Source organism: Natator depressus, chromosome 2 (assembly GCF_965152275.1).
Source record: "Natator depressus isolate rNatDep1 chromosome 2, rNatDep2.hap1, whole genome shotgun sequence".
Classification (NCBI taxonomy): domain Eukaryota; kingdom Metazoa; phylum Chordata; order Testudines; family Cheloniidae; genus Natator; species Natator depressus.
Genome location: NC_134235.1, coordinates 166052869 through 166078795, shown reverse-complemented (window position 1 = coordinate 166078795; position 25927 = coordinate 166052869). Strand labels below are relative to the sequence as shown.

Sequence of the window (25927 nt, the reverse complement as noted above, 5' to 3'; positions counted from 1 at the left end):
GGGAGACACAGCCTCCCCTAACCAGCCCTCCATACAATTTTGGAACCCTGATGTGGCCCTCAGGCCAAAAAGTTTGCCTGCCCCTGGCTTAGGCTGTGCAAACAACGAGTACCCAGCATACGAAAGTGTATGAAACAATTCTGGGTTTGGGCCAAATGAGCACCTTAAAAATTTTTGAACGTGAACACATGGAGTTCTGCTTCCTTCTGTCTCCAAAGGACCAGTCAGTGGTATTTTTTAATACACTAAATTCTGTCCCTTCCTATTTTTGGGGACTCGCCAAAAATTGGCTGCTAGCCGTGTGTCAGGTAGAAACTCCTCTTCAAGTATTGTTTTAAATAGATCTGTTAAGCAGCATTGTTGCTACCCAGGGGTAACTTATAATACTCTGCTAGGAAGCTAACCCTGGCACCTTTCCATTTGTTAAAGTGTTCGTGGCATCCATTGTTGAATAAATTAGATGCTATCAATATTGAGGAAGTCAGCTTTTTCCATATTTGAGAACATTTTAAATTTTCAAAAATAGCTTTCCTATGAAAAGTGCATTATGCTGCCTAGTCACATTAACTGAAATCTCCATCTCTTGCCCACTAACTTTTGATACTCACTTGCTGGCATCTAGCAACAACTGACAACATCTTCCAGCTCTCTGTAGTTGTAAAGCATATTCCAAATCCATCAGGACTGAATAACCCGGTCAGTAACAGTCACTTAGAGCAGAGAAGGCAAAGATGCCCTTCGCTGTCTCCAAGCAATTGGTTCAAAACAAAATGTTTCCCTGTAGCATTTCAATGAATCTTTAGTGCAACTGTCTGTCATTTTGGGTTTAGCTCTTCAAGAAAGATTCTTAAATGTTTTGTTGCTGATGAGACCAGGCATCATAAGTAAAAACAAACCAGCAGAGTTCCACTTCTGGATGGAGAGAAAGAAACTCCGCAACCATTGAGCAGTTACTTGGAAACCTCCCTAACTAATCACCGTTCTCTGAGGAAATCAAACTAGCAGTGCATCCCTGGAATACAAAAGAAGGTGCTGCTGGCAGTGTGTTCTTGCTGAAGGACCCTTGGCTCTGGAACTTTCTTCACTTCTTGGTCCACCAGAGCCCAGATTTCCTGGCCTTCACAACACATTGCAAGAGCCATTTGTTGACCCAGACTTTTCTTAAGGAAGAGATAGCTGGATGAAATGGGAATTGGTTGAAGTAGTGGGATAAGAGATGTTATCTGGAACCAAGTTGTCAAACAGAACATTCCCTTTTTTGTTATTGCAATAAGGTGTGGGAATAGATGTCTTGTGATTGTGTCCGACCATGCAATGGTGCACAAGGAAGAAGAGTTACAAACAACCTCCAGGCATCCCCTTGCAGTTCTGTTCAAGACCAGATGCAACAGCAGTCCTGGCACCAAGTGCAAATACCAATCCCGATGAGCAGTGAGAGTGGGGCCAGCCTCTCCTAAAGAGATGAGGTAGGAGATGAGCCATGCAAAACTGGCCTTGGGAAATGGTGATTTTTTTTTATTTATAATGGTTGGTATCTCAGCAAAATATGAATGGAATTTCATGAGACAAAGAAAAAAGACACATCTCTAGCCGCAGGGCATTCTACCTGCCAAACTTCAAAGGCTTGCTGCAAACAATAGCGCTCCAAGAGCTTCTCTAAGCAGAGGGGGAAAAAAGTAGCAAGAATCCTGTATAATGGAAAGTGTGCAACCTAAATATAGGGGTCACAGCTAGCACCCTATGTAATAAGAAAAATATCTTCATATGTATAAATATCCCAGTATAGTACTATGTAATACAGACTGTCATGCTCTTGGAACAACTTACGTTGTTAAGCAATGATCTAGGCTATTGTAAGGGGTCTATTTAATCCTCAGGACAGAGATTTAAGGGAGATTCCAGACCTTTTCCCAAAAGAGATTGTAAACTGGTCTGAAATACTGCAGTATAAGGTTTGGCAGGGATCCGCGAGGCCTCCATGAGTTGACAACGCCAGAAGATTTGTGAATCATCAGAAATGGGGGGGATCAGTAATTACCCACTAAAATATCATATTGGATACCCTAAGTATTCAGGGATAGTAGGGCACAGCTTTCAAACAAATTTGGCCAGTTTTAGGGAAGGAACAGTTAACTGTATGGGAACGCAACTGGGGGTGGGGTAGAGGAGCCAAGCTAATGGCTGGTGCCTCATGGTGGCAGGTGTCCAGGTCCCTGATAAAGTAGACATAGAGGAAGGCATCCTCTAATGTGGGTGGCATGTATAATAGGCTGGGGAAGGCTGTGCCTCCGCAAACAGCCCCACATGGCCCTGCCCCCGAGGCCACCTCCTGCTTGCCACGAGCTGGCCCCAGCCGAGGCAGGCTGCTCCAGGTTCTGGGAAACCTGCTGGGGTTGGGGCTGGTCTCTGGAGCTAGGGTGGCTGGGACTTGGGGGGGCTGGAGCTGCCCAGGGTTGGGGGGGCCCCCCGACGCTGGACCTGTGCTGCCCAGCGCTCCAGGCCTGGGGCCACAGAGGCTGCACCACCTGGTGTTCCAGGGCTGGGGAGGAGCATGCACTGGTAGACGTCCACCCGGTGCTCTGGGGCTGGGTGGGGAGCACCTGTGCATTACTCCTGCTCCGTGGCCATGCCCCAAGAGTGAACCCAAGAGTGGTGTCTCAGGCTGAAGGGATGGGCTTGAGGAGGCTAGCCCCTGGCCTGTGGTTCACCCACTGCCCGTGTTCTCTAATGAACCTGGGGAATGGGGTTAGGGCTTCTACTATCTGGTGCAGCAAGGAGAAAGCCCTCTTAGACCTCTGTCACCATTTCTCAGTAAGTCACAGCTAAGGATGTGAGATTCAGGACAAACTGCTGAGAAATAGGATAGACTCACCCCAGACTGGCAGTTATTCTACCATTAGATATACCAAGCCAGTAACAAAAGTAAACATCTGTCTCACCACACTGGTTCACAAAAAGTCAAAAATGCAGTCTCCTTAGGCATTGCAGCCCGTCTTTCACACACAGACCCCCGACTCTTGATTATATGATGAGTGGTTATTGAAAACCAGTTTCATGAGACAAAAGAGCAGCCACATATCCAAGTCAATATATAACTCAGATCTTACCCAATAATCACACTGCTGCCAATTCTTTAGTAAATAAAATCTAAAGGTTCTTTTATAAGAGAAAAGAAGAGAGTTAAAATGGTTAATAGATCATATACATACAATCATTGCAAATTTCTTGAATCAGGTTTGAAGCAGTGATGAAATAAACTGCTGGCTTGTAAAGTCTCTAACTTCCAAAAGATTGGAGGGTCCTCAGTCATGGGCACTGACTATGTGGGTTCTCCAGGGCTGGAGCACCCGGGGGGAAAAAAGTGTGGGTGCTTAGCACAAACCAGCCACCAGCTCCCCTCCAACCCCCCCAGCACCTCCCATTTGCCAGTGGCTCCACTGATCAACTCCTCCCCCTCCCCCCCAGTGTCTCCTGCCTGCTGTGATCCGCTGTTCCATGGCTTGCAGGAGGCACTGGGGGGTGGGGGAGGAGCAGGGATGGGGTGCGCTTGGGTGAGGGAGTGGATCTGGGTGGGGAGAGGCAGGGTGGGGTTGCAGAGGGGGCAGGGCGGGGTGGGAGTGGGGCCTGGGATGGAGGTGGGGGTTGAGCACCCCCAGGGCCAAGAGGAAGCCAGCACCTGTGCCTTCAGTCCATAGTCAATATGCTCTTTTCAGTTGTAAATCCATAGTCCAGAGAGTCAGAGCAGAAAAGAGGCAAGATGGAGATGTTTCCAGGGTCTTTAATGTCCTCTGCCATGTGGATGGAAGTTTACTGTCCCAAACAAAGCCCACTGCACAGTTTGTGGAAAAGTACAGGCACAAGAAGGAGTCCACAGTCATGTGAGCAAGTCACATGCCCTTACATGGCTTGCTGAGTCACAGGGGCAAGCCATTGGCCACTCGGAGGCTAAGGTGTCTGCAGGAAGAGCCATTGGGGTGGAATGAGTTTCTACTATGGCCCGTTATGAGAGTCAATTGTGTTTGATGGGCCATCAACGTAAAGCCGTCTGGCTTCAATATTGATTTTACCTGGTGGGTGTTACTCCAGGAACAGACACATTTGAAATACAGGTACATAGTCAATATTCATAACTTTAGATACAAAGATGATATATGCATATAAACAGGATAATTATATTTGATAGATAAACTTTTCCATTGATACCTTATATAACATACTTTGTAGAAGATTTGTTGCAATCGTATAGCAGTGATATTCGTGGTCATATCTCAATCATACAGTGGTCACACTTCATATAAGAGGAGAGCAGTGGGGTCTTAGCAGTAGGCTGGGATCAGGTATGGAGAAACAGAGGGCTGACTACAGACCCTCCACTAGATGGAAACAAGTGAGGAAGGATTGATGACCTGCACTGTACTAGTTTATTCCTGGACAGATCCCAGATGAGTTAAAGTTGCGGCTGAGTTCAGCCACATCCCTTGCATTTTATCTGCCTTCCCATCTGTCCAGGACAATATAGGGGACAGTACTAGCTCCTTGTATAGTAATAAAAAATATTCTAATGTATTTTTTCTATAAATGTCTATAGCATAGTACTATAAAACAGACCGTTTTTAAACAAGAAAGGTAATATTTGCTTTTTTAAGAAAAAAAAAACCTCCCTCCCCTCACAAACAAAAAAAAGAATAGAACACTAGATTGTGATTTCTATAAATAGGTCTGCAATGCTAAACCATGCAGAAAAATACTGTGTCAAAAATAATGGATACAGGAGGTAGCTCATGACCTCTCAAACAAGATACTTAATGGACCGCATTGCTCTAGTACCTGAGTTCCTCCAAAACATTAATGAATTTGTGCTCATCCACCTCTTGAGGCAGGAAAGAATTATCTTCCCCTTTTATGGGTGGGAAACAGAGTACATGCAAAATAGTCAGATCTGGGTACCTAAAGTTAGGCTTCTAAATCCGTATCAGTAAAAGTGGCCTGATTTTTCAGAAGCACCTGGCATCCACAAAACCCAGAACTACAATCCTAGGAAATACAGGTGCTTAACACTTTTAAAAATCAGGCCAGTCGTATGCAGGTTCCTGAATAGGGTTTTGTATCCCAATCTGGAAAATGTTGGCCTGTGTCTTATTGGAGATCACACAAAGCAGTCTTTGGTAGAGTTGGGAATTTAATCTAGCTCTCTTGAATTCAAGTCCACTGCCATACCAAGACCTTACATATAAAAGTGAGGTTTCTTAAAATCTTCTGCTTGAAGTGCTGAAATGTAGTCTGCTAACTGCTCTTTATTCTGTTTGTTTCTAAAACGAACAACTGGGGCCAGATGAATTATAATAAACTCTATTTGTGAAGAGTGCTCTCAAGAAGATCAGTGAAGAAGGCTTTTGTTCTGATCCCTAGAGAGATGAATAGCACCAGCTGCTGTGTTGGTGCACTGAATATCTGGCAAGGTGAGAGGAGGCAAATTGACATTCTGTGAACTGATCACTCTATAACTATAACACTGGTTCACAGGTGATAAATAATTAGCGTGATAATACATAGCATTTACATAGTGCCTTTCTTTTTCTTTTTTAATAGTGCTTTGTATTAAATACCTAGCATGATACTCTAAATTTGTAACTTTCCATAATTTTTTCAATAAAAACATGAGAATGTGAAAGAAGGGGTGGAAGGGAATAAAAAGAACAAATATACATTGTTATATAGGGAGAGATGGTAGCACCCCCCATGTTAGGTTGTCTAACACTTTCCATTATTAAAGATTCTTGTAACCCTTTCTGTGAGATTCTTGTGACTTTTTCTCTTGTGTACATATGTATACAATACATCACCTTTCAGCCACTATTGAGAGATGATCACACTTCTTTAGTGCCATAGCAGTTGAACATATTGACTGAGATTTTCAGTCACTTTAAGGGATATGGATGCCCAAGTGCAAATAATGGTAATTGGATATCTAAATCCATGTGCAGCTATGAAAATTTCACCCATTTTATTCATCATTTACATTGATTTTAGTTTCACTAGTTCACTGGTTTTAGAGTGTTTCATCCAATGATCTCAAAGTACTTTTTAAAGGCCTAATCCAGAAGTCACTTATGAGGAAGATCAAGGAAGGAGAGAAAAGAGATCAGTGGAACAAGGAAAAAGATATTCTCTAGAATGCAAAATAGGAGAAAAATGTGTGAAGGTAAAAACCACAGTGGAATAGTGGGGGGGGGGGGCAGAGAAAAGGTTATAAAGAGAAAGATAAGGAAATAGAAAGTGGAAAGAATAAAAGGATGATGGGAAAACAGGAAGAGGAACAGGAATAAAGAGATGGGGAAGGAAATGTAAGGCACGGTGCATAACTTTCAGGTTGATTTTTGTTTTGTTTTATTCATGCTTCTACATTATATTGTATTTCCTTGGCAAATGTCCTACAACTTCATTTAGGGAGAAGGGAATGGCAAAATATTGTGCTGCTGGGCTTTGAGTATTATCCCTTCATATCATTGCTGTTGGGAATGTTACTTGGTTACTGGGCTTATGTTTTAAAAAAAAAAATAGACCACTGCAGCAGGAAATGTGGTATTTAACATTTAAACAGAGAATCTGAGTAAATTTAAGCCTATGGCTTTGCCATTTGGGGTTATTCTGTCAGAGCTGCAAGCTAAATTAGGTGAGGCTGGATCACTAAATGAATGGGAGCTCTCCCAGTGCCACCTAGGAGAATCAGGAAGTAGTGTGATGATTCAGTAGATGCTACTCTTGCTTCTGAGTCAGTATTGAACTACTGCCTACCCTACTGGGGTCACTGTGCTACTCGCGGTTTTTAGGATAAGAAACAGGAGATTTGACTGTAATAATCCAACGAAAAGAGCACCAAAATGGGATTCAGGAGACTTGTGTGACCTTTGAAGTCATTTAATCTCTCAGAGCCTTAGAGCCCCAGTTGTCAATGGCAATAATAATACTTATGCACCTTTGCAAAGCATATTGACCACTACCGATGAAAAGGACCCTTGGATGAGCTGAGTATTATTACTCCTTGTAAGACAGTTACTGACAGTTCAGGGCAACTACACCTGGCTCCCCAGCTATCACCTCTCTTGGGTGGAGACCTACGTCTCTCTCCCTCCTGACCAGGCTTCTTCCAGGCTGCCCATTTCCCGCCTATACTGTGAGTTCCCCAGCAAGTCAAACTGCCTAAGAAGGTCTGCTTTCCTTTCTCCTCAGAGGCTATAAACAGCACAATTGCCCACAGTTAGATATTACCACACAGCCCTTTCTAAGCAAGTGCACTTATTCTTGTACTACAGAGAAACCATATTAAAAACAATAAAATAACCTACCTGCATACTAATAGGCTTACCAGAGATCACTCACAACTCCAGCAAAGGCTCTGGAAAGTGATCAATCCTTTATACCTTACCAAGGGGTCTCTTCTGTAGTTACAAGTTTACAACAGCTCTTAGCTCAGAACAAGCACCCCCGTGAATCTATGAGTCACTCCTTTATACAGTTTGGGCCCTTGATCTTGGGACCCTGTGAACAGGTACTCGGCAGACAATCACCCTCTGCTCAGGGTGTAGCTTAAAAGGGCTGGGTTTTTGCATAATTCAAGGTGGGAGGCAGGATGGGGAGAATTTGCATTTACCTTTCCCTAGATATTTTCCAGGAAATTTACTTTACATGTATTGTCCCAAAAGTTCATTCTTGTCTGCCACGTTGTTCAATATAATCCTTTGATCATCCAGGCCCACAATAAATCATAACCTTTGCATTTAATACATTGGACTCCAAAGGTACTTAAAATTCATTAAGTAAGATTTCCCAAAGATATTAGAGGAAATTGCCATATCTATCACAATTGCATTAATAATCACACGCCACTTCTTCCAGGTCTGGTGGTGACAGGGCCACAGTCCTAGCACAATTATTTTCTACATTCCTAAATTTACATTAGATGTATTAGTGTTCTTTAGTGCCCTAAACTATCATGGAGAGTTGCTGTGCACTATAAGGTTGTAGTCAAGTTTTACTTTAGAGGTGGCTGCATTTTATAGATGGATGAAGTGATCCATGTATTTACCACAATTTGTCAAGTCCTAAGGACTTCACTGGAGTTAAGTGTTACAGTTTAGGTGACCGTGTTTGCCATGAGCTTGCCAGACTCTCTAGCCCGATAGGCCCGAACAAATGGAATTCTCACCACTTTACACAGAAATCCTAGCCTTAGTCTTGAACTGTAATGGAAAATGTGGTTTACAACACTTCTGAATCATTGAAAGTAATGTCATAAAAGAGCAGGAATTGTGAGGAAGGTGCCTGATCCCTCTTCTGGAGCTTTTACAATAACCATGTGGGTGAAATTCTTATCTAGTGAAACTCTTATCTCTTATTCTTATCTCTATTGAAGTCAATGGAGATGGGCCAGATTCATCCCTGTGGTAAAACCATAAGTCTATGGAATTACACCAAAAATGAATTTGCTCCATGTCTGTATAAAAGCCTGATGGTCCAGAATTCCATGTCTCCTTTCTCTCCAGTGGGATTTATTAATGATAACAGTCTCATTCACCTGAATGCAATGTCTCCTTTTGTTCTAAGGAATGGGTGAAAGGAGCTGAAAGTCAGGAAACGCAGCAGGGTGAGGTGAAGTATGGTAGAAGTGGAAAGCTCATACAAAATAGAACACTGCCACATGTGACTCGGGACCTGATTCAGCAAACCATCCCCATTCAGCACAGCACTTCAGCACATGCCTAAAATACATTGAATGTAACGGGATGTGCAGAATCTAAGTGTTTGCTAAATTGGGGCTTTTGAGTGAATTAAGAGAATAGATGTGAAATATGATAAAATAATTAGTATTTTTGCTGGATATTTCAAAGATGATCATTATTAATTATATACAAAATATTAATTTTGTATATAAAACAATTAATATATACAAAAGAAAGAAATGCGGACACACACAGGATTAACATAGAGAAAATATTTATTTAACAAAACTCAGCTAAAAACCTCCATTAAGAAAATCTAGACTTTTTAATCTTTCTGTAGAAAATACAGTTTACAAAATCATAAACAAAATCTATCTTCAACAGGGGCTTGATCCTGCAAAGTGCCGAGTGCTCTGGCCCTGATCCAGCAAAGCATATGCTTAACTTTGTGAGCTGTTCCATTGATTTCAATGAGTCTACTTGTGTTTAAATTTAAGCATATGCTTAAGTACTTTGCTGCATCAGAGCCAGAGTTCTCAGTGCCCTAAAGCAGTGGTTCTCAAACTTTTTTTTCACGGAACACTTGAAAATTGCTGAGGGTCTCAGTGGACCACCTAATGCTCTTTCCAAATGTTGTTTGTACCATTAGCTAACTATTGTAAAGCGCTTTGGATAAAAGCGCTATATTAAAAAAAACCCTTAATACTTAACATTTTTTGTTCTACATATAAAAGCACACAACTCATATTTTAATATCAACAGTCTTACCTTTCTAATGCGATGGATGTGCCCTCTCTCCCCCACCATGGCAGCCCCCGAGTTGGGGCTGGGAAGGAGAAGGAGTCTCTCCCTCTCTCCCCTGCCGCAGCAGCCCCCGAGCTGGGAGTGGGAAGGAGGGGGTTCTCTCCCCCACCACAACAGAACCCAAGCTGGGGCGGGAAGGAGGGGGGTCTTTCCCCTGCCACAGCAGCCACAGAGCTGAGGCTGGGAAGAAGAGCTGTCTCTACCCAGCACCCGCAGCCCTGAAGCTGGGGAAAGTCACCTCTTTCTCTGACCACCACAGCCCTACACGTCCCCTATTCTCCCCAAGGCCAACACCTCACCTTACATGTGCATCTTCTCCAGGGTCCAGGCACCTAATTAGTGGAGCCATGCCAGCACGGCTCCACTAATTAGGCGGGTGGCCCTTCGTTCTCTTGTGTGGCCGCTCAGGCACACGCCTTAGAGGGAACTATCCGTGGACCACCTGAATGGAGCTCGCGGACCACTAGTGGTCCACGGACCACAGTTTGAGAACCTCTGCCCTAAAGGAATGAGCCCTACTAGACTATGAACATGATCCCAATCCCACTGATATCAATGGTAAAACTTCCACTCTTCCGTGGGAGGGAGGATTGTGCTTTATGGGTCCAATTCAGCAATGTCTTTTAAGCAGAATTAAATCCATCCCTGTTTAGCAAATCACTTAAACATGTGCTTAACTACCCTTGAATTTAATCATATTCTTAAGTGCTTTGCTGAATAGGTATGGCTTGCTGAGTTGAGGCTTCAGTACAGATAATCTGGTAAATAACAAATATGTATTATACCTTTCTCTACAGAACTACAGGGCAGAAATAAGAATGTAAGGCAAACAGATCTCTTCAGAGTATTGGGAGGACATAATGCTAGCCACTGAATAGTACAAGTGCCAATGGGAAATTATACATGCAAAATTCACAACAAATGCTGGAGGAGGTGCCATTTGTGACGACCCGGGGAATACATCTATGTATAACTAACAAAGTCTGGTTAATTTTATGAAATTGCTGTGTCACTGAATGCCTCAACGTGTAGTGATTCAGTCATGGGCTGACGAGGTTCCTGATACCTATTGCCCACCCTGTCTGCATGAAGCTGTAGAGAAACAGATAGTCGTTAACCTTAGTGACTGTGCTCTGACAGGTCTATGGGTATGCTAAGGAATTCGCCTGACCTGGGAAACCAAGTGGTCTGAACTGAGGGGAATTTCCACAGAAAGGGGAAACAAAGAGATGAGGTGTTAGTGTTGGCCTTTGAAGTCATCAGGCTGAATGAGAGAGAAAAAAGGCACAGGCTTTTGGAGAGAGAGTAGGATTTATTTGACTGTGGGACCAGCCAAAGTCAAAGGAAGATGGCTGGAGGAGACTGCATGTTCCAGAGCAGAAACCATGAGGAGAGAGATCCAGGAGAGGGGACACAGAATTCTGAAATGACACTAATCCAAATCCTGAAGAAGCTGATGGACTGATGCTGTCCACAGTAAAGATGACTGGGTTTGGAATTTTTGCAAAGTCTGAGTGTTACATGCTTCAACTATCACAAGTCCCTGGAGAGGTAAAGTGTAAACCAGAGCACCCACAATGTTGGAGCCCTGTGAAAGTGGGGTATTGGAGGTGGGCAATGGTCCTGGAAGCCTAGGGCAGCTGGACCAAGAAGTTACAATTCTATGAAGGGGTAACAGACAGAGTCTGTGCCCAGGAAGCGTTCAAGAGAGGCAAAAAGAGACAGTGCTGAAGCCTATTCAGACCAAGGGAAGCTTAAGTGCACATGGATCTAGCATATTGGGACCCAAACACAGCGGCTCGGTGAGTGTCCAGAGGGGAAACTTAACCAGGATTGTGCCACCATCACATAGGGAATTATATTTATATCTTCTGAGAAACCCTTAGTTGAAAAACTACTGGTGATATAGAAAGCTGATGCAAGAATCGTATTCAAAGAAACATTCCCAAATGAATGTAATTGCAAAAATAAATACTCACTATAGGAATATGGTTGACAAGTATAAAAGAACTAAGCAATGACACAATTGACTGCTTGTGGTGGATGAACAAGCCAGCCAACTGCTTAAAATCAAATTGCTGCTGTAACTCCTATAATAATTGTAAGTATACTTCTTGGGACTTCTTGCCAAAAATTTCCACAGGTATTGGGAACCCCACTCATGGGTTATTAATTTTTAAATAATCCATGAGTGGATGCTTTGCAAACAGATAAAGAGGTGAAAATTGTCTAATAAATTGTTCACCTATCTCTAAATATACAAGTCTTGGTTCTCCAAAAATATTTACTCTTATTAATAATACATGGAGAACTATAAATTAAAATTATTCAAACTGAGCCAAATCCTGAGAACCAATCTGAAGACACAGACATTGAGGTGACTACGATATGCAAGCAAATGAATATGGTCAAGAACTGGCACAGCTTTGTTAATTACATATATGGTAGCTATGTATTTATGGAGATACTCCATGTATATCTACTGAATTCACAAAAGGAGGCTACCATTTAATAAGAGTTCTCAGTCCATTTCATAGTGCTGTACACTTGGGACATATAACTGGGGTGAATTCCTAGTGAAATCTGATCGTATTCTGTTTGATAATATTCACTGGCATGAGTAGATGACTGGTCACAAAGGAGACCTTTGTTTCAGCCCCTGGGCTTGACTGCTAGTTTGTGGAGGTAGATTCTCCTCCCTGTAGACTATCTCCCTTAATATCATTGGGGCTATTTGTTTCAGTAACTGGTCACAAGTGTAGGAGTAATGATCTGGCTCAAAATAACTGTTTATACTTGTCAAGTTTCCTCCCCCACTCTGAACTCTAGGGTACAGATGTGGGGACCTGCATGAAAAACCTCCTAAGCTTATCTTTACCAGCTTAGGTCAAAACTTCCCCAAGGTACAAAATATTCCACCCTTTGTCCTTGGATTGGCCGCTACCACCACCAAACAAATACTGGTTACTGGGGAAGAGCTGTTTGGACACGTCTTTCCCCCCAAAATACTTCCCAAAACCTTGCACCCCACTTTCTGGACAAGGTTTGGTAAAAAGCCTCACCAATTTGCCTAGGTGACTACAGACCCAGACCCTTGGATCCTAAGAACAATGAACAATCCTCCCAACACTTGCACCCCCCCTTTCCTGGGAAATGTTGGATAAAAAGCCTCACCAATTTGCATAGGTGACCACAGACCCAAACCCTTAGATCTGAGAACAATGAAAAAGCATTCAGTTTTCTTACAAGAAGACTTTTAATAAAAATAGAAGTAATTAGAAATAAAGAAATCCCCCCTGTAAAATCAGGATGGTAGATACCTTACAGGGTAATTAGATTCAAAACACAGAGAACCCCTCTAGGCAAAACCTTAAGTTACAAAAAGATACACAGACAGAAATAGTTATTCTATTCAGCACAGTTCTTTTCTCAGCCATTTAAAGAAATCATAATCTAACACGTACCTAGCTAGATTACTTACTAAAAGTTCTAAGACCCCATTCCTGGTCTATCCCCGGCAAAGACAGAATATAGACAGACACACAGACCCTTTGTTTCTCTCCCTCCTCCCAGCTTTTGAAAGTATCTTGTCTCCTCATTGGTCATTTTGGTCAGGTGCCAGCGAGGTTACCTTTAGCTTCTTAACCCTTTACAGGTGAGAGGAGATTTCCTCTGGCCAGGAGGGATTTTAAAGGGGTTTACCCTTCCCTTTATATTTATGACAATACTATTTGAATTTCTAACTTCAGAGTTAATGTTGATCACTGTCACTCACAGTTGTAGATGGTTATATGTCATAAGCTCTATCAATCCAAAAAGTATCAGTATGAAGAATCCACAGCTTGAATCCTACAGCTGGTTGCAGGGAAACCTTTGTGCCCATGTAGAGTCATTTGAAGGACTGGGGCCTTCATATAGACAAAAATTTTCTCTCCCTGAATAGGAGACTAGAATTAAATCCAATTCTTGATATTGTGTCAAGGCAAAACTTCTAGATCTCCATCAAGTTTAGCTTAATAACAGTCCTGATTCAGCAGGGTGCATAAACACAAAACCTGGTCAAAAATTTTTCAACAAAAAGAGGTGTGCGCGTGGGGTGGGGGGAGCTGGGGTTAACTAAAGTCTTTTTCTAAAATGAAATGTTTTGCAAAATTTGTCAGCATTGTCAAAATTGTTCCTTTTCTTCTAAAATGTGTGCTATTTTAAAATAGATTGAAAATATCAAAATGGTTACTTTTTTTTATTTGCCAAAACAAGGTTTTCAGAAAATGAAATATTTCTATAATCATTTCAGTAAAGTTTTCAATCTTTTTGATAAAGAATTCAAACATAAAAATCAGCGATTAATTTTGAAACATGGATTTGAGAATCCTTCTAAACAAAATCATGTGAAAATTTCAAACATTTGTCATAAAATCACTTTATCATTTTTCCCCAGATCTTTTAAATATGTGCCTAACTGTAAGAATACGAGTTGTTAAAGTTAGACACATGCTTGGGTACTTGTGACTCAGGTCCATAGGTAGAGTAATGGTAGGTCTTTCTTTCTATCTTGATTTGAGCTACTACTAGAATGCTTGGGTTTGGGCTAGAAAATGCAGTTCATTTGATGTAAACCTAATGCACATTTTGAAAATCTGGTGTTATAGTTCAACTTCTACCAATGAAGTTCAGAGAACTGCTTAGACAGTATTTTGTGCTCTCAATAAATAGTGCAGGTGCTGATATTTTTCAGTATATGTTGAACTGAACTTATGGGGTTTGCAATGTTCTAATATAAAACAATACCAATATGTCACTTTCACAAAATATTTTTTCTTACTAGAATAACATTTTAAGCATTTGACAAACTGTTTCAGATCACCGCTCCTACATCAATTTCTCTACACAGCAAGGTTCAGTTTTGAATACTGAGTTGCACACAAAATAAACCAAAAAAACCCAACCCCTCCCACCTCAAACCCCATTCAAAATTGTGAAATGCATTCTATACACGAATGTGACAAATAAAAGTTAAATTACAGCATTTTTATTCAAAATATTTCTACACTTGAGACAATCACCCAAAGCAGATGACTTCTAAATAAATTAGTGAGCCTTGCTAACATTTTGCTTGGAGAAGCACTGTTTTTCTAGATGCCTTACACAAAATAATGTCTTGATCATACTGGAAACTTAATCCACCATTCACCACCATGAAACTGCGCCCTGAATCCAAGATAACAGAACTGGCTCTGCAAACCTCTCCTTATGAATACTGAAATGGTTTACATATGCAAAACTGTGATTTCATTGTCTTCAGTCTTGCAATATATTTAGAGGCCAATTCTGCAATGGGAATTCATGGGGAGTTTGCTTGAGTAACGGGTACAGAGACAGCTTCTTAGTGTCTGCAGATTACTCAAGGCTGAATACACTTTCATTCTCTCTCACTGTACTTGGCGGTAAGATAAAACAAGACATTCTTCCATGTTCTTGGAATAGGCAGTAGAGCTGACATCTGTAAAAAGGGGGGAGAAATTAAATTTTCAAGTTTTTAAAAAATTCAGTTTGAGGGGAAAATCAGATTTAAAAAAAAAATATCCAGAATATAAAGATCTCCATGTTCAATTGGCAGGTTACCAGAGCCACATGAGAGATAACTGTGGGCCTCTTCTGCCACAGTTACTGTAGCCCTCAAGCCATGCTAGCTACAGAAACCTCTGTGCACTGACAATGCAGCAGGCAGCTGTGTAGTGAAGAAAGCAGCTGTGCAAGCCAGTTACAATTTATGAAAGGGAAACAGGCAAAGGTATTTGTGAAAAACTGCCTCTATAGCTATAATTCCCTGGCTGTGGGCAAATTGAGTCCTAGACTACACAACCATGTAGGGGTATAAATGGGTTTAAGAATCACATTTACACTCTTGCGCAGGCTAGCCTGACCTTGTATCTGGACATGTAGGAATAAACTGGTGCTGTGTGCCTATTACTTCCCTTCCACTGAGGCGGGGGGCAGGGAGGAGGTCTCATTGGCCAGTGGTTTTACAATTTACTGCTGATTTAGGCCAGTAGCAAATTATTCTTTCCCTGAGGCAAGGGAGAAACAGGGAAGGAATTTATGAGAGGCACAATTCATTTCTTGAGCAGGTCCTGGGGTGATATAGGTATATGCTGTTCCTTCCACAGGGCTTGTTGCAAAGCTACAATTCAGCCCTAGATGTGTTGCATTCATCGTCAATGGTTAGTCCACAGAGAATAAGACCTTACTACTGCTTCTAGCCAGCAGAATTATATCATTAACTCAAGTTGTAGAGACCTATTATTTTGGTGCTGAAGGGATGAAGTTCTATTCCCCGGTGATATTTGGTGTGGGTTGTGAAATAGCCAGACTGGTTTTGCTTATGTTACAGGATCCACACATTGAAGGGCAGATATAAGTTGTTGCCATCTTACCATTAATGTTGCACCTGTTGGTACAATGTGTGGCAAAGTAATGCATAATTTACCTTAAACTGTGGAAAGTGGCATTTTTCTATCTCAAACCTTCAGAGAATTTACTTCCATCTGAGATAATCTTGGGAGGCACCACATTCTTCACTAGGATCACCACTCTTGTGTGGGAGGCGAGAAGTCTCCTGAGACTGGGGTGGTGCATTTCTTCTTATCTCTTGCTACCAGGCACAAAATGGTTAATCAAAGCTATATTTTTTGGCCACCAGCTTTTTAAAACATCTTCTGAAGATAGAAAATAATTGTCCCATTCACCTACACATTATGATCCCAGGTTGATCATCACTTCTTTGAGCTTGATCGCCACATAATGGCACTTGACTGTGGTAGAGTCCTGGATTCCTATTCTTCTCTGTCATGCAGGGGTAAATCCAGAGTAACTTGCAATCAGTGGAGTCACTCTTGATTTACATCAAAGTAAGTGAATGGAATTTGGCCCACAGACTCCAGCTGTGAGAAGGGATTGGCTGTAAGTATTTATATAATGCCTAGGCCTGCATTGTCATCTCACACAGGAGTTAGTATTTCTCTGATAGCGCCAGTTCTTAAGAGTCATGTGAAATGGTGAGAATCTCTGCTTTCATTTAAAAAAAATACAGTAAGTTTCTAGCCTTTGTGGTTACAGAGAAAAGCTGGAAAACATGAACCCTAAAGGCTCCAACACCAAAAGCCAAATAAAGACCCTAAAGGTTATTTGGCTTAAAAACCGTGAAATTTTTAAAGGTATCTCATGATTTTTGGAGCTGACTCACAATCTTTGAGTGCCTGGGGTTGGCAGTGCTACTAGTCTAGGATCTAACCGTCTGTAATGAACAGGCAAATACCTCTTCAGATTCAGGACTAGTCTCCATATCGGTGTAGCCTGGGAAACCCACAGAGTTTTATGGGCCAGGCTGTTTCAGGCAGTGAAGCAGTGGTAATCAAGGGAACAGAGGGACAAGTCTGTTCTCCACAGCATAGGCTTAAGCTCTATTTAATAGCTTTTTTAAAAAAAAAAAAAGTTTCTGAATATTGGCTCTACGCTTCATGACCCTGAATAAATAGAATTAAAGAGCTAACTCAGGAATGTCAGTGCTTATGTGAACCAATTAGGAAAGAAGACAGTTTAATTTCTAAATGGCAATGCATTAGAATGAAAGCAAATACTTCAATTATATTGGGGTCTGCCACCCCCACACCAGGGATTGAAACACATTGGAAGGGTGATGAAGGAGCACCTTGCTCTGCAGCTGTACGTGCTGTAATTCTTATGTGGCTAAATTGAAGACTTCGATCTCCTTGACTGGCAACCCTGTTGCATTCAGTACCATTTCATCCACAGTCTGATACGGAGGTTTCCCATATTTGGTGAGATTTAATATGACTTCACATTGTACTAGGAGGGAGGCATATTGGATCATTGTCTTGTTGCCTAACCTCAGGTTTGTGGGAGATTTTTGAGGTCTTCACCACTGCCTCCAAAATCTTAGGACTTCCAGTGAATCCGAGGCTCAGGCGATCTCTAGGAACAGGCAGAATCCCACTGAAGAAGGGCAACAAAGGTGTGACAAGATTATGACTATCAACAGATGGCTCAGGCAGTGGTACTATAAGGAGGGCTTTGGGATGTATGGCCACTGGGAGGCATTCATGGACAGAGGACAGTTCTCTCTGGATGGACTTCATCTGAGTAGGGAAGGAAATAGACTTCTAGGATGGAGGCTGGCACAACAGATTAAGAGAGCTTTAAACTAGGAATTTGGGGGAGATGGTTGGGAGATGTCCAGATAATCTCCATGCTGGATTTTAGCATTGAGAGGGAAGAAAACAAAGTAAGAAAGGATACAGCCGTGGGTAGGAGAATGGACATGAGAAGGAAGGGTAGTGTGGATGCCAGTCTAATAGGTCATATTGGCTGTAGAATGTCCGTTCCTAATCGGGTAAAGAATGTGAGCGAGGCCAAACAGCAAAAATTAAGATGTTTGTACACCAATGCGAGGAGCCTAGGTAACAAAATGGAAGAACTAGAGCTACTGGTGCAGAAAAGTGAAACTGGATATTATAGGGATAACATAAACACGGTGGAATAGTAGTCATGACTGGACTACAGCTATTGAAGGGTATGTGCTGTTTAGGAAAGACAGAAATAAAGGTAAAGGTGGTGGAGTAGCATTGTATATCAATGATGAGGTAGAATGTAAAGAAATAAGAAGCGATGGAATGTATAAGACAGAGTCTGTCTGGGCAAAAATCACATTGGGGAAGAAAACTACTAGAGCCTCCCCTGGGATAGTGCTTGGGGTGTGCTATAGACCGCCGGGATCTAATTTGGGTATGTATAGAGCCCTCTTTAATGTTTTTAATGAAGTAAATACTAATGGAAACTGCATGATCATCGGAAACTTTAACTTCCCAGATATAGACTGGAGGACAAGTGCTAGTAATAATAATAGGGCTCAGATTTTCCTAGATGTGATAGCTGATGGATTCCTTCATCAAGTAGTTGTTGAACCGACTAGAGGGGATGCCATTTTAGATTTGGTTTTGGTGAGTAGTGAGGACCTCATAGAAGAAATGGTTGTAGGGGACAATCTTGGTTCAAGTGATCATGAGCTAATTCAGTTCAAACTGAACAGAAGGATAAACAAAAATAAATCTGCAACTAGGGTTTTTGATTTCAAAAGGGCTGAATTTCAAAAATTAAGGAAATTAGTCAGGGAAATGGATTGGACTGAAGAACTTATGGATCTAAAGGCAGAGGAGGCCTGGGATTACTTCAAGTCAAAGCTGCAGAAGCTATCGGAAGCCTGCATCCCAAGAAAGGGGAAAAAATTCATAGGCAGGAGTTGTAGACCAAGCTGGATGTATTCGGCTTAGACTTGCGTGTTTTTGTTTTATTTTGCTTGGTAACTTACTTTGTTCTGTCTGTTATTACTTGGAACCACTTAAATCCTACTTTTTATATTTAATAAAATCACTTTTGCTTATAAATTAACCCAGAGTAAGTTTCAATGAAGTTACACAAATGAGGGTCATTCTTGTCAGTTGCCAGCTTGTGCAGATCAAGGAGTGACTGGTTCACATTCTTTTCCAGGTGCAAGGCACACTCCATTGCTGTCAACCCATTCTCCCAATCATCACGATCTGGTTTCTTGATGTCCTACAAAAAGAGTAAGCAATTAATAACTGGGGGAGCAAACAGCTGTGCATATCTCTCTATCAGTGTTATAGAGGGCAGACAATTTGAGTTTATCCTGTATAAACTTTATACAGAGTAAAACGGATTTATTTGGGTTTTGGATCCCATTGGGAACTGGGTGCTGGAGTCAGGAATACGTGCTAAGTGGTTTTCAGTTAAAGTCTGCAGCTTTCGGGGACGTGGTTCAGACCTGGGTCTGTGTTTGCAGTAGGCTAGTGTGTCTGGCTCAACAAGACAGGGTACTGAAATCCCAAGCTGGCAGGAAAAATGGGTTCAGAGGTAGTCTCAGCACCTCAGGTAGCAGTCCCAAAGGGGTCTCTGTGATCCAACCTGTCACAGACTCCTCTGTAGGGAAATCCTTGTAGCTATTATACCAATCTCCTTCCTACCTGGCTTTCAGCCATTTTGTTTTTATGATAATATTGATATCAGATACCATTGGGATAGACTGAAAACTGTAAGTCCTTTCCGTTTTGTTTTCTCCCTAATTAGCATACAATATATTGCCAAACACAAGCAATATCAAGATAAACACTTTTGATGAGTAGCTTCAGTGGAATCACGTAGAGGGAAAAGTGGTGACTTTTTTTTTCTTAGCTTAAAAAACTCCAGTGTCTTTCTCAGATTGCTAGATTATCCCCATTGTCTACCTAAATGAACTAGGACAAATTCTAAAATAACAGGGGCATAATACTGCAGCAGGCTCCAGTGAATCAATGGGGCTCTGTGTGGGTGCAGAGGTTGGCCTGCTAGGAGCCAATTGAAGTATCAGGGCCTATTTCTCCACAAGGGGGAGGAGCACTTTCCTTTCCATCTGTGGTGGTGGTGGTGGTTGTTGTTTGGGGGGGGAGGGATTTATTTATTGCAAAAATAAAGCATATAAATCATCTTGCTCTAATAAATGAGGTGACCTGTTGCACCCACTATAACTAAGGTTACAGATTGATCTCCATTTTAACCTTCTTTTCACAGGTGCATAACTTTCCAAATATTCATATCTGGGTTGAAAATGTTCATGCTTGTTTTCAGTTGAAAATGAGGGGAGGGCAGGGGGGTTGTGGTAAGTTTTTTTTCCTGGTTGCTGTGTTGGGGAAGGGTTGCAGGGGGGTTAACTCAAAAATAAAATATATTTTGTTTATGAGAAATTAAAAATAAAATGTCTACTTGCAAAAGGTTTTAACAGTAGTCTTTTTGAAAACTGAGAAACAATATCTTGAAACTTGCCAGCCTGCACATATATGGAAGTATAACAGTCCCCGCACCACTGTTTATTATGACAATACTTCCTTCATGGAAAGAAACCATAATCCAGTTAGCATAACACAGTATGGGTGCCAGCAGGAGGGCTTTTCTCTAGCAGCACAGGAGCCTGTTCAGTGGGCTGCCCAAAGATCCCACCACGCTGGTTTTCTTTCATATAGAATGAACCAGTCATATTTGGAAACCCAGGATTTCTTCCTGATCCAAAATCCCCTGGGTTCAGTGAAAGCATTTCCATTGGATCAACTCACCAAATCCATGGGTGAGTTCTATGGCATGATCACTGTGAAGAGAAGTTGGTTAAGTGTGTGGTGGGGACTCTGAAAATAGTATCAGAATGCTAATGACAACTCTGGGCAGTGCGCACTTGAATAGCAACTGGAAGAGAGGTAGAATGGTCAACTTTCCTGTTATCATATAAATGCCACTGAGATACAGTGTCTCTGCATTGTCTTCCCCAACAAGCAGGAAGTTTAATTCCTGGATTCGATGACTGACAGGTGCACAGGATGGAGTAGGAAGGCAAAGCTGGCAATGGAAGGTCTAATCAGGTTCTTAAAGGCTGTAGAGGAAACTATGAAAACAGCAACTTGAGAGCGTGGCTGGCCTTTAGGAAGGTACGGCACCACTAACAGGAATTAAAGGACTCATTAAAACACCAGACTGAGGGTGAGGGGGTTGTTTAATATCAGAATCAGTGCACTCAAAAATCTCAGCTTGATCCACTTCACCAACTCAGATGCTTCTGTAAATCCCTTATTTAAAAATTAAGTTAGCAGGGAAATCTAATAAAGTAATATTAAAGCCTTTCAATTTATTTTAAATTAAGATTTGGTGGTTTTGATGGAAATCTTAATTAGATGCTATAATTAGTTTGGAAGATTGCGTTAAGTCTGAGTTAGACTTACCGTGCCCAAAATGTCTCAGCACTCACTAAACAGCATGGACTAAAATTGCTTAAATCTTTCCATCACTAACCGAAAACTCCTTCGGAGGTGTCTCCAAAAAGTGATCTTGGTAGCCCCTATCTTTGAAGGCCAGAAATGATCTCCTCTAAAAATGCAATATAAAATACTGCATATAATGTTTTGTGATATATTTTAACTGACATGTTCGTAAATAATTTTACGGTTCAATATATTGGACTGGATTCTCACAGTTGCACAGTGTGAAGCCAGCGCAAGATCAACATCAGGTTCCATGAGCTTAACTTCCTAAGCAGGAAAACATTTCTTGTCGGAGGCAAATTGCTCAGTTAGCCGCAGCGGGGTATGCTCCTCCCGTGACAGATGTGCCTCAATGGGAGAATGGGCACCATATTTTATTTAGTCATCCTTACAGGTTCTTTGTTCCCTTTGCTCCTCTCTGCATCATGCAGCCAGAGGGGAGGAAGAATGGACATAAAAGTCTCTAAATCTCTGACGGGGGAGCAGAGCGAACGCAACATGTTCCAGTTCCCACCCCTGTGCCGAGGCATACCCTTCAGTACAAATGCTGTGGAGCTGATGTTTGTCTGAGAATTGTGTGCTCTATAGGAGTCAGTAAGGAGTATGTGCCCACGCATACCCATCAAGTTTTCAAGTAGAAATCACCTCAGGAAAAAAGGGAGGCATTGCTCTTAAATGTGTCAGGCAATTTTTTTCTGTCAATACAGTTTTCAAAGCACCTTTCCTCCCGTCCCCCACATGTTTTTCTTTGGGAAGGGAGAATGTAGCTTGACTCTATTTATGGATGCCTTCATTTTTTTATTTTTTGTTCCTGAATAGCCATCACTCTTCAGACACAGATAGCAACACTGATGTTACAAAAGTGAACTCCGAAGGCAGTCCCATGCCTGTAAAATGGGGTAATAACACTGCCTACCTCACAGAAGTGGTATTAGGACAAATATTTTTGAGGCTTTCAGATGTTAGAGATAAGCACTATAGGAAAAACCTATAAATAGGTAAACTGCTCATATTTTAGACACACTGGAGCAAACTTTTTTCAACATGTTCAAGGCCAATGTCCTACATGACACACTTTATTATTATTATTTATTATTTATATTACAGTGGATCCATTGTGCTGAGCAGTGTGTAAACACACAGTGAGATACAGTCTCTGCTCCTACCTAAAAAGACAGGACAAATGATGGGAGGAGAAAAAAGGGCAGAAAAGTGAAGTAACCTGTCCAAATCACACAGCGGATCCAGGCAGAGAACCAGGACTTCTGGTCTCAGGCCAATGCCCTAACCCCCAGACCATGCTGCCTCCATTAAACCTCTTCAGTTCTTAGGTTGGGAGGTTTCTGCCCCCACAAGCCCTCATCCTCACCCTGCTCTCACAGCTCAGTTCTGGATCATGCTGGAGATTCCACTGAGCCCTCTTCCCCCACACAGAGAAATATATGCTCAAATAGTGTCAAGTCAATGGTTGGAAAAGAGAATTCTTATATTACAGTATGAACAGTGGGTGTGCAGATGTATTGTATAAATAATGTTCATTTCCATTGCAAAGAGGATGATTCAGCAGGTTGGCAATGGAATCTGGGAAAATTTTACCTCTAGTTATTGTTTCAAAATTACATCCCTGGTAAGCTGTGAGCTAAACTTGTTCCTATCAGATGTTGGGTGTGCTACATGGAATGAGCTGGTAGGAATGCACCACAATTAGCAGTCCCACTGAAGAAGCCAACTGTATGGCCTATGGAAACCGAACTACCAGGAAGGGGGTAGAAAAGCATTGTGGTGATTTGGCAGGGCAGTGTGAAGAAACTTGTACAGCAGAAGTGTGAGTTAGGAGGATAAATGGTGGGCTTTATTCTACAGAGATATCAAACTGGAATCTCTCATGAGCAATATATTCACTTAAACATACTGAAGATTTGAAATGACTAGTGATTTTGGGTTCCCAACCTGAGGCAGCTTGCAGGGCCTTATTTTCAGAGGGTAGATGCTAGGCAGTTACTCTATGGGGAGGTGACCAGATAGCAACGGTGGAAAAAACGGGACAGGCAGTGGGGGGGGGGGTAATAGGCGCCTAAAGAAAATGTCACAAAAAACGGGATTGACCCTTTAAAAATGGGACATCTGGTCACCCTATGTATGGGTATGTCTACAGTGCAGTTGGGAGGTACAATTGCAGCATGCTTAGACACCCAGTGCTGCTGTTACTCAAGCTAGTTCAGCTAGCTTTGACCTAGCTAGATCAGAAGTATGTTTATGCAGGCTGCAATCACACCACCTGATCAGGTTTTTTCAAGGCACCTGAAGATGGGCATCCAACAGTTGAGGTCACTTTTGACAATCCAAACTGGTAAGGATATGTCTATGCTGCAGATAGGAGGTGGGATTCCCAGTGTGGGTAGACAAACTCATGCTAGCTCTCATCGAGCTGACATGCTAGAAGTAGCAGTGTGGATGTTGAAGCACCGGTAGTGGCTCAGGCTAGCCACCTGGGCTTTGACCTATATACTTTCTCTTCATTTTTTTTTCTCGTTTTCCTCCGACTCTGTGTGTGTTTGTTTTTTTTTATTATTATTATTATTTTTAATGGCAGTCTGTCATGAGTTTACTCATGGCTCACCAAACTACGCAAATTCTTTGCAGGTGTTAACAAGCATATTCACAAGGCTAATCCAGTGGATATAGTGTAATTAGACTTTCTGCAAGCCTTCGACAACCCTTACGAAGGTTCTTAAGCAAAATAAGCAGTCAAGGGGTGAAAGGGAGGGTCCTCTCATGGATCAGTAACTGGTTAAAAGACCAGAAACAAAGGATAGTAATAAATGATCAGTTTTCACAATGGAATGAGGTGAACACCAGGGTCCCCCAAGCTTCTATACTAGGATCCATGCTGTTCAACGTATTCATCAGTGATCTGGGAAAGAGTATGAACAGTGAGGTGGCAAAACTTGCAGAAGATACAAAATTACTCAAGATAATTAAGTCCAAAGCTTGCTGCATAGAGTGACTAAACTGGGTGACTGGGCAGATGAGATTCAACATTAAGTGCCAAGTAATGCACATTTGTGTGTGTGGGGGGGGGAGGAATAACCCTAACTATATAATATAAAATGATGGGGTGTAAATTAGCTGATACAACTCAAGAAAGATTTTTGGAGTCACTATGGATAGCTCTCTGAAAATATCCACTCAATATGCATCAGCAGTCAAAAAAGCTGACAGAACATTAGGAAAGGGATAGATAATAAGACAGTAAATATCACAATGCCACTATACAAATCCATAGTATGCCCACACCTTGAATGCTGCATGCAGTTCTGGTCACCACATCTCAAAACAGATGTATTAGAACTGGAAAAAGTACATAGAAGAGAGACAAGAATTATTAGGGGCTTGGAACAGCTTCTAGACAAGGAGAGAGTAAAAAGACTGGGGTTGTTCAGCTTAGAAAAAAAAGACAACTAAGGCAGGATATGCTAGAGGTTTTTAAAAAGTGAACAGGGAAGTGTGATTTACTCCTCCGCCTACCAGGAGAACTAGACACCCCCCAATGAAATTAATAGGCAGCAGGTTTAAAACAAACAAAAGGAAGCACCTGACACAAGGTGCAGTCCACCTGTGGCATTCGTTGTAGGGATGCTGTGAAGGCCAAATGTATAATTGGGTTAAAAAAAAGAATTAGGTAAATTCATGGAGGATAGGGTCCATCTCTGGCTATTGTTCCAGATGGTCGGAGTGTCCCTGAACCTCCAACTGCCAGAAGCTGGGACTGGGCAATGGGATGGATGACTCAAAATTACCCTGTTCTGTTTATTCCTTCTACAGCACCTGGCATTGGCCACTGTTGGAAGAGAGGGTCCTAGGCTAGACGGACAATTGGTCTGACCCAGTATGACTGTTCTTCTGAGTCTGTCTCCATCTACTGCAGCTGATAACTTCCTAGCATGCATCAGACTTGAAAATGATTAGAACGTTTGTAAGTGAGACAAGAGGTTGCCTTCATATTATCACCAAAAATGAGATGCTGTCTGTGTTTGCTTTTCCTGTTTCCTGCATTTGGTATGCACTCATTTGAAAATAATACATTAGCAAATGCTTCTGATGGCAACAAACAACAGATATAGTACTTGCATTTTTATTGTATTAATAGTGAGAAGCATTCATTGATAAATGAATGAAGTTGTTTTTTCCTGTTCGTGAATCATTTGTGGACGTATGCTGTCATGTCAAAATGGTAAAGAATTACAAAAAGAGTCCATTACTTCTAAGAGTGAGCAAGGAACTTTATTAGAATAAGGAAAATACAGAGTAGCTTTAGGGATAATTCTATCCGCTTCACTGTTAAGGTTTATCCCAAAGCCAACACCTGCTTGATTTCCTGTTACACGGGAACAGCGCATCTATCTTCATATACATTAATGACTGTTTTTTGTCTTCTGGATATTTTTTTTTTAAATCTACAGTTCTCAGCCTGTGGTTCATCAACTGTTCACTTTGATTTACTATACATTATTTTTGTGGTGTGAC

The 25927-nt window shown here is 41.7% G+C and overlaps 1 long non-coding RNA gene across 1 annotated transcript in view; it reads left to right on the top strand.

Annotated features, from left to right (window-relative positions):
• LOC141981600 (uncharacterized) overlaps positions 1-25510 on the top strand; it is a 117764-nt gene extending 92254 nt beyond the window's left edge. The window contains exon 5 of the long non-coding RNA XR_012637850.1: positions 25226-25510. This is a non-coding gene — a long non-coding RNA (uncharacterized LOC141981600). The remainder of the gene's footprint in view (positions 1-25225) is intronic.
• The last annotated feature ends 417 nt before the right edge of the window (positions 25511-25927 follow it).